Genomic DNA, 8,723 nt, shown 5'->3' on the forward strand with positions numbered 1-8,723 from the left:
AATAACAAAACAGACAATCATTTCTCAGGTAATAAAAACAACCAATGGGCTTAGTAGCATCTGCTGCTCTCGGTATCAACTAATTCATTTTAAATAAAACTATGAATAAAGATTATTTCTGGTCATACAATTTTATATCTTCCTTAATCTCAGTGCAGAACCTTCCCAATGAATTCCTTCTTACAACTTTCAAAAGTAACAGGTAAGGTGGGAAATAAATAAAATAAATCCACTTAACATATTTTTATGTAAAAGGAAATGCTTGTCAGCATCAGTCCTGATAGAATTCCCACAAAATCTAATTCAGAACATCAGGAATATATATTGATATAAGTAAAACTGGACCAAAACCTAAGTGTCTTCAAAGAAAAATTTATCTTTACAGTTGTAGAGTCAAGAAATCTAAAATCCAGTGTAAACACAGAAAAGTTCTATTGGTGACACCTGTAAACATTTTCTTGTCTCTTCCAGCTTCTGGAGAACAACTTCTCTCTGATGATTTTAGTGCATCCACTCAGACCTTGTCTTTCCAGTCACATGTTGACTTCTGTGTGTCACTGTAAATGTTCCTCTTCTATAAAGATATCATTCACACAAGATCAGAGCCCATTCTATAGTTTTGTAAATGTGGAGATTTATTTCCAAATAAGTTCTAAGTAATGAATTTTCAGAGTGAGGACTTTAATGCACTTTTGAGGTAAAAAAATCAACCCAAAATGACTATCTTACAAATCTAGTGTTAGACAATAACAGCCATTCAAAGACACACACTGTGTAATAATTTAATGAGAAAGTAATAAGCATGTTAAATTATTTTTAATGAGGGGCTGGGGATTTAGCTCAGCGGTAGAGCGCTTACCTAGGAAGCGCAAGGCCCTGGGTTCGGTCCCCAGCTCCGAAAAAAAGAACCAAAAAAAAAATTATTTTTAATGAGCCAAGGATCATAAAATATATTTTAAATCATTAAAGGAAAATGCTACAAAATTAGAAATGGCTGCATTAATATCAATCCAGGGCTAGGCATGGCAGCTGAACCTGTAATCCTTGCATTTTGGCAGCATAGGCAGAAGGATAACTGTGAAACTGAGATATGCATGGTGAGTTTCAGGATGACCTAGCACACAATGTGAGATCATTTCTCCGTGTGTGGGTATCCTAAGCTTTTCTATGTTAGTCTTTCCATATTTTTTATGCTTTTTATCATCAATTCAGTGCTTTGCATATGGTTACAAGAACAGTGTGTCTCTAGAAGTTTACTCTTGACCACAAGTGTATTTGATGAGTGGATATAATCTATGAATCAGAGTTAAAATTATTTTATGTCCATGCCTGGCATAGTGATGTAGGTCTTTAATCCCTGTACATGGGAGGGAGAGATAGGCAGATCTCTGTGAATTTTAGGCCAGTCTGGTCTACATAGTGAATTCCAGGAGAGCTAAATCTATACAGTGAAACCTGTCTCAAAAACAAAGCAACATCAAAACAAATTTCTGTGCAAGGATAAGTTGATCACATATATCTGGTATTTTCAAATTAAGGCACATTAAGTTTCTATTAACTTACTGTAACTACCTACAATCTATATACAACACACACACACACACACACACACACAGAGGGATCTACCATGCATACAATGTTTCCATAGAGCCTTTGCTCAAGTTGAGCATAGCCAAGAAGCAATTGTCAGAAACAATACATTTTAAGTTAACTGAAATCATGCTTAGTTTTGTGGAATTAGGACAAATTAGAAAATAAAAACTAGAAAAAAATCTTCATAATATGGTGCCAAGAGCATATGACTTCTTACCATAGCTGTAACTCTAGATTGAGAATCCCTTGATCTATCATGCATCTGCAATATTGGTCTACTGTCCTTTTGTACATCACTAATACCACTCCCCAGATGTTTCTGTTAAAACTTATTGAAAAAATTCAGGTTCTGGATATTACATGATCACTCTGCATATAGTAAGCTAGCTCTATGTGTGTATACATATACATATACATATGAATGATAAACTGAAGAGCTGCATTCTAAATAAGGATCAAACATTCTAGAAATTGGTTTGAAACAGCAGTCATCATGCTGTGTGTTCCTGAGTAGAATTTCTCCATTATGAACACTAAAAGGCATCAGAATGACCTCAGGACATTAGATGGCATTGCTGAATGCTAGAGGAGCACTGGAGAGAACAGGAACCACTTCTTACAAAACACCATGTTTCAAGCATTATTACTTACAAAATAGAACATACCACCTTGCCATTTGAGTGCTAGCATTTAGCATATCACCCATGTTTTGTGTGTTTCCCGTTGGAATAATTAAAATTAGTTTGGTAAGCACTATGTCCATGTTGTCTATAAAAACAAAAGGACTTGCCATTCTAATTGGCAGTGCTCTAGGACTCTCAGAGCTGCAGTTTTCCCACATCCCTCAGACATCCTCATTACGCTGTTCTTTGTGTCTCTGTGGAACATAGTCTCTTGTGTCCTTAGGTTCCTAACGGCATAATTACACAGTGTGGAATCAAACATTAATGATAAACAAGTTTTGCAATCACATTACATTAGTTGCTTTTGTTTACGCTGTTAATACTATAGTTACCTATTTCTGAGTCTTTATAATAGTTACAATTAAAAGAAGTTATTCTAACTAAAATATAATTGTATCATAATCCCCTTTCCATTTCTTCCCTGTACCTCTTCCTGTCTACAGCTCCCCTCTCTTTCCCATGACTTCTGGCCTCTTTTAATTGTTGTTACACATATATGTATATGTTATATATCCAAATCTATTCCTATATAGTTATATATTTAAGAATTATATATAAAGATAACAGCTCATTCAGGATAGGGTTATTTGTAGGTAATCATTTCAGAGATGACCACTGGGTATTGTGTAGCCATTTGGGGAGCTCTTACCAGAGGAAGACTATTTTTTCCATAGTTGCTTTTATTTTTTGTCTAGAGTCCCTTACAAGTTAACATGGCTTTTAATGCCAGCATTGTCCTGTACTTTTTGAACAGTGACATCATGGATCTTGGAGGAGAAATCTACAAGTGCTACTCTATAATGAACATTTAAAGAATATTTTCTTGCTGTGAGATGAAAACACATGAATTAATAGTCATAAAATTTCTTCTTAAACCAATATTAGGAATAATCACTAATCAAAAATATCCCAGTAGAACTGTGAGTTCAAAGCCAGGCTGGTCTACAGAGTGAATTTCAGTACAGCCAGGGCTACACAGAGAAACCTGTCTGGGAAAGCAAACAAGCAAACAAACACACAAAAAAAGAATGATCATTAAATTGAATCTGATATTTCAATAGTATTTTGTCAGCTTTAAACTATTTTAGCCATGTTTACTCATTAGACCCCGTGCCATCTTGGTAGTGTTTACATGGGGAAGGAAGTTAAAGCTCATCAAGATGAATAATTTCCCACAGTTGACTCAGGTAAACATTGGATTTAAACTCCTCACTTAGAATCTTGGTCACTAGAAACATCCTGCAGCCCAGCTTATTGTGTCCTGTGCGTTTTTAGATGTTTTCGGGAGGCTGAGGAGATGAGGATGACATTCAGGACACTTGCGGTCCTCACAGAGGACACGGGTTCAGCTTCCAGCACATAGCAACTCACATCCATCTGTAACTCGGGCTCCATGGATCCAACACCATCTTCTGGCCTCTGTGGGCACCCAGCACTCACATGCTCCACATTCATCCATGCAGGTGAATAAAAATAAATATATCTTAATGTTCACAAGCTAAGAGCAGGCAGGATAGAGAGATGGCTCGGTGGTTAAGAGCACAGCAGCTCCTCCTGGAGGATCATGTTTGAGTCTCAGCACCCACACACAGGTATCTCACCCCACTGCCTGTAACTTTGGCTCCTGGGATCTTATGCACTCTTCTGCTGTCCAAGGGCACCTCTTTCTCTCCCCCTCGTGTGTGTGTGTGTGTGTGTGTGTGTGTGTGTGTGTGTGTCACAAAAATAAATTCACATATTGAAGAAGCGTGTGTATAGAACTAGTTAAGATTCTCAGTATTGAGTTTGGAAACTGTGGGCACAATTCTCATGATAACAGAAGAAATTCCCTCATTTCCTTCTATATAGTGTAATTTTGCTACATTCTTACCATATATCCCAACTTAATTTCTGTTAAAATTGATTTCAAACTAAAATTAATGAAAAAAGGTAAAGAAAAACACTTCAGTCAGTTCAAGGGAACAATTAAGAACACATGAGAGTCCTACTGATAAGCACCAAACACAGATGCTCCCAGTTTCATAAAAATTGTAATACGGGGCTTCAAGAAACAGATGAACCCAAATTAGTATGTGATTTCAGTACCCTTTTTTCCAATAAACAAGTGATCTGGACAAAAAATAACAAGCAGAGAAAACATAAGAATTAAATGAGATCATAAAAACTAATAGACAATTCCACACAAACACCGAAAAGCACACCTTCTATTCAGCAGTTCAAGTTTCTCTAAAACACAGCACATACTGGAATACAAAACAAATGTCAACAAGTAAAGAAACGAAATTGTAGCCTTTATGTTGCCTGTTCACTTTTGGTCACTAGAGAATATGGTGTCAAAGAAAAGGCATAAATTAATGCTTTGTAGCCTTTCCTTTCCCTGGAGTTTGGTATCTTGGGTGTAGGAGCTGCATAAGTAACAAAGTAAAAAAAAAAAAAAGAAAAAAGAAAGAAATGAAATAACCATTCTGTCTCCCTCAGTAAAACAGAGCTTACAATTAGCAGCACAGTGATACAAGTAATTGCGGGAGTCAAAAAGCCTGAACAATACTCAGTGGTCAAAGAAGACATTTAGAAAGACATGTGAAATGATCCAGAATTGAATTATATGAAAATACAACACCTATGAGGGAAACATATACCTTTAAGTAGACACACACACACACACACACACGCTCACACACATGCTCACACTCACACACTCAGACACACAAAGCACAGACAGAGCACAGATAAATGACTTAATTATATGAAAGACAAGAACACACCAAATCATAGCCAGCAGATGAGAAGAAGACACAAAGAAGGTAGAAAGAGAAAGAAGAGAGAGAGAGAGAGAGAGAGAGAGAGAGAGAGAGAGAGAGAGAGAGAGAGAGATCTCAAAGCAGAAACTAATGAACTGAAAACAATGCAGTGGCAGTGGGAAACTTGTAGTTAATCTGCTTAGCTACTATTCTCAATGTCAGTATGGAAACCATGAAAGAATGAGAAGGTTTGACTTGAGAGATGGCTCAGTGGTTAAGAGCACTTACTGCTCTTCCAGAGGTCCTGAGTTCAATTCCCAGCAACCACATGGTGACTCACAACCATCTGTAATGGGATCCGATGTCCCTTTCAGGTGTGTCTGAAGACAGCAACAGTGTACTTACAAGCATGGAATAAATAAAATAAATCTTTTTAAAAAATGAGGTTTACAAAGTGTGAAGAGCAATTACTAGACCAGGCAGAGTACAGTCAGGATTGAGAAGATGATTAGGTCACAGCTCCATATTGATCTGCACACAGTGGAGCACCAAGACCTCTATGGTTGGTCAGATAATGGGCAAAGCCACTAGGTCTATCTTTACATCTGTCACTGGGTTGAGTTTTTCAGTCTCCAGGAGTCTGTGCACTTACTGCAGATTGGTTTGCCATCAATGTTAAGTTGTACTGTGGTTAGGACAGGTGTCAGACAGGATGCAAAGAGTGATTTCCATCCTTTTGAATTTGTACAGATTTGTTTTGTGCCACAAGGTATGATCTGTTTTTAAAAAGCTTCTTTGGTCTGATGAGTAGAATGTGTCTTCTTTGGTGTTTGGGTGGAATATTCTGTAGATATGTTAAGCCTCTTGGATGCAATAAATCAATTACTTTACATGTTTCCCTGTTGGTTTTTTGTCCAGATGACCAACTTATTAGAGAAAGTGGGCTATTCACATTAAAGGGTTGATGTTGTCTTTACATCCACTTTCTTATGAGACTACTTGTGCCAAAGTTTGGTGCATATGTATGTAGGATAGTGATTTCTTCTTGGTTAACCAAGCTCTGATTAGAATGAACTGTCCCTATTTATCTCTTCTGATTAGTTTCAGTTTGAAGTCTATTTGTTGGGTATTAGAATGGCAACGCTCGTTGCTTCATGGTCTAATTGGAGTGCTTGCATTCATCCTTTCAGTGGAAGGTGGTACCTTTCTTTACCTAAATTGTATGTCTTGTAGACAACAGGTGGCTTTTATTCCTTGGTCTATTCAGTCAGCATGTGTCTTGGAGTATTGAAGCCATTGATGTTTAAGGTGATTATAGAAATGCATGTGTAAGTCACAATCATCTTGATGTTGATCTCATGTTGTTGTTTATGTTCTCAGTCATATTTTGCTGGGTTTTTTTGGTTTTGTTTTTTTGTTTTTTTGTTTTTTTAGTAGTTATTGGTTTATATGTCTTGCCACACTTTCTCTGCTATGCTTACTCTCTTCAGAACAAACTTTTACTTCCTGTATTTTCTTTTCGATTGTTGTCTGTAATTTCATTTAGGCAGTTTATATTGTGGGAAGTTTCTCTTTCTCCTTCAATTATGGTGCATCATTTTGTTGGATAAATTAATCTAGGCTGTATCTGTATGGGTGCATCTTTGCTTAGCTTGGGGAAATTTTCTATTATCTTGAAGATGTGGTGTATGCCATTGATTTGGGATTATTGTTATCTATGTCAATAATTTCAAAGTATGTTTTTTTCCCTTAGGATCTCCCAATTCTCTTTTGTTCCTTTTTTGTGTTCTAAATTTTTCATAATCTTTATTTGGCCTAGATCTAGTCCTTTATCTTCAAATCCTGAGAGTCTTTCTTCTTGATTCATTCTTCTTATAAAGTGTTGAGTTTTCTAGTTGAGTTATTGCATTTGTCAATTCCATTTTCATTTCAGCATCCATCTTCCTTAATGTTTCAATCTCCTTACTAAACTCTGAAACTTGAAATAAGCATCATTTGAGTTCAACACTGAGAACCATGAACTGTCCCCTGAAACACCTTTTTTCTGAGCATACAGTTGGGGTGGTGGGATGTGTGAATGGAAATTCTTAGAAGCTGTGTCTGCAAAAGATGATGCTTTAATTAGAACACATACCTTTAGGCATAAGGCTGAAACAGAATTTTGTATCTATATTTATCCAAGTCATTTCCTTTGGGTTTTCTGGGGGTAAAAATACATTTTTTTCCTTTTTTCTTATGGGGTTGCAAACTTCAGTCCTTTCTCTAACGCTCCCATTGGGGACCCATTCTCAGTTCAATGGTTGGCTTCAAGCATCTGCCTCTGTATTTGTCAAGCTCTGGCAGAGCCTCTCAGGAGACCGCTTACTTCAGGCTCCTGTCAGCATGTACTTCTTAGCATTCCCAATATTGTCTGGGTTTGGTGTCTGTATATGGGATGGATCCCCAGGTAGGACAGTCTCTGATGGCCTTTTCTTCAGTCTCTGCTCAACACTTTGTCTCCATATTTCCTCCTGTATTTTTGTTCCCCCTTCTAAGAACTGAAGCATCCACATTTTGGTCTTCCTTCTTGAGCTTCATGTGGTCTGTGAATTATATCTTGGGCATTCCGAGCTTTTGGGCTAATATCTACTTATCAGTGAGTGCATACCATTTATGTTCTTAAATAAAACTTCTATTCGCCTGACATAATTGTTGACTCTGAGGTTTATTGTCTCTGTTAACCTAGGCCTACTCTTACAAGCATCTAGCTTCTGTAAAATATTATCCAGGCCTAGAAAGTTTTCAGCCTCTGAGACTTACTACCAAATAAGCTCACCCTTTCTTATTCTTTCTGAACTCTGGCTGGCTGATCAACTCAGCTGTTCTGGCTCCAACTCCTCTCCAGGATGATGGACAATCTGGCTTCTCTCTTGGCCTCATGCTACTTTAGCATTATGTTCCAATCTTCTGGTACATTCTCTGGCTAGTTCTCTCTTTAACCTGTCTCTGTACAACTGGCCTGGTAAAACTGCCTCCTTCCTCTCTGCCCTGCCCATCAAGGGGCTTCCATTTACTCTCTCTTCTCATTAGAGTTGGGCATATCTTATTCTGTCAAATCTTTCTCTGGTTTGTCACTTTTTCTGCCTTCTACAAACTAACTTTACCTTCATTGTTTGGGATCAAAGGTGTGTAGTAAAGGTGTCTGTATTACAGCCAAAGGAATTAAAAATGTGTGTTAAGGGCTGAACCACACAACCAAAAACAGGTTTTCTCAGTAAATGACAAAATTTTTGAGATTCAGTGTTGTGATCAAATATCCTGCAACAGGCACATGTATGTGCATATATGTGGAGACCAGAGGTAGAAGCCAGGTGTTTTCAATTGTTCCCCATCTTATTTTGTGTGGTGGTGTGTTCACACCCAAGGACGTTCCTATACATGTGCAGAAGACAGAGAAGGATACTTAAATGTCTGCTCTATCATTTTATGCTTATTCCTTTGAGACAGGGTCTCAAACTGAAACTGCAGCTCATCAACTGGCTAATCCTTACAGCCAATGAGCCCCAGGGATTCCTCTCTCCACCACCAGCCACTTCTGATCCACACACTGGGGTTGCAGGTGTATGCCACTAGCATGGGTGTTTACATGGGGGCGAGGCTCCAACCTCAGAATCTCGTGCCTTCATGGCAGGCACTCTTCTGACTGAGCCATCTTCCAAGCCACCTC

At 37.8% G+C, this 8,723-nt stretch overlaps 1 non-coding gene across 1 annotated transcript; it reads left to right on the plus strand.

Annotated features, from left to right (window-relative positions):
* Positions 1-4,563: 4,563 nt before the first annotated feature.
* On the plus strand, positions 4,564-4,698 carry LOC116899820. Its single transcript, XR_004387820.1, has one exon. It is a non-coding gene; the product is annotated as a small nucleolar RNA SNORA13 (small nucleolar RNA).
* The last annotated feature ends 4,025 nt before the right edge of the window (positions 4,699-8,723 follow it).

This window comes from Rattus rattus, chromosome 4 (assembly GCF_011064425.1).
Source record: "Rattus rattus isolate New Zealand chromosome 4, Rrattus_CSIRO_v1, whole genome shotgun sequence".
NCBI classification, from domain to species: domain Eukaryota; kingdom Metazoa; phylum Chordata; class Mammalia; order Rodentia; family Muridae; genus Rattus; species Rattus rattus.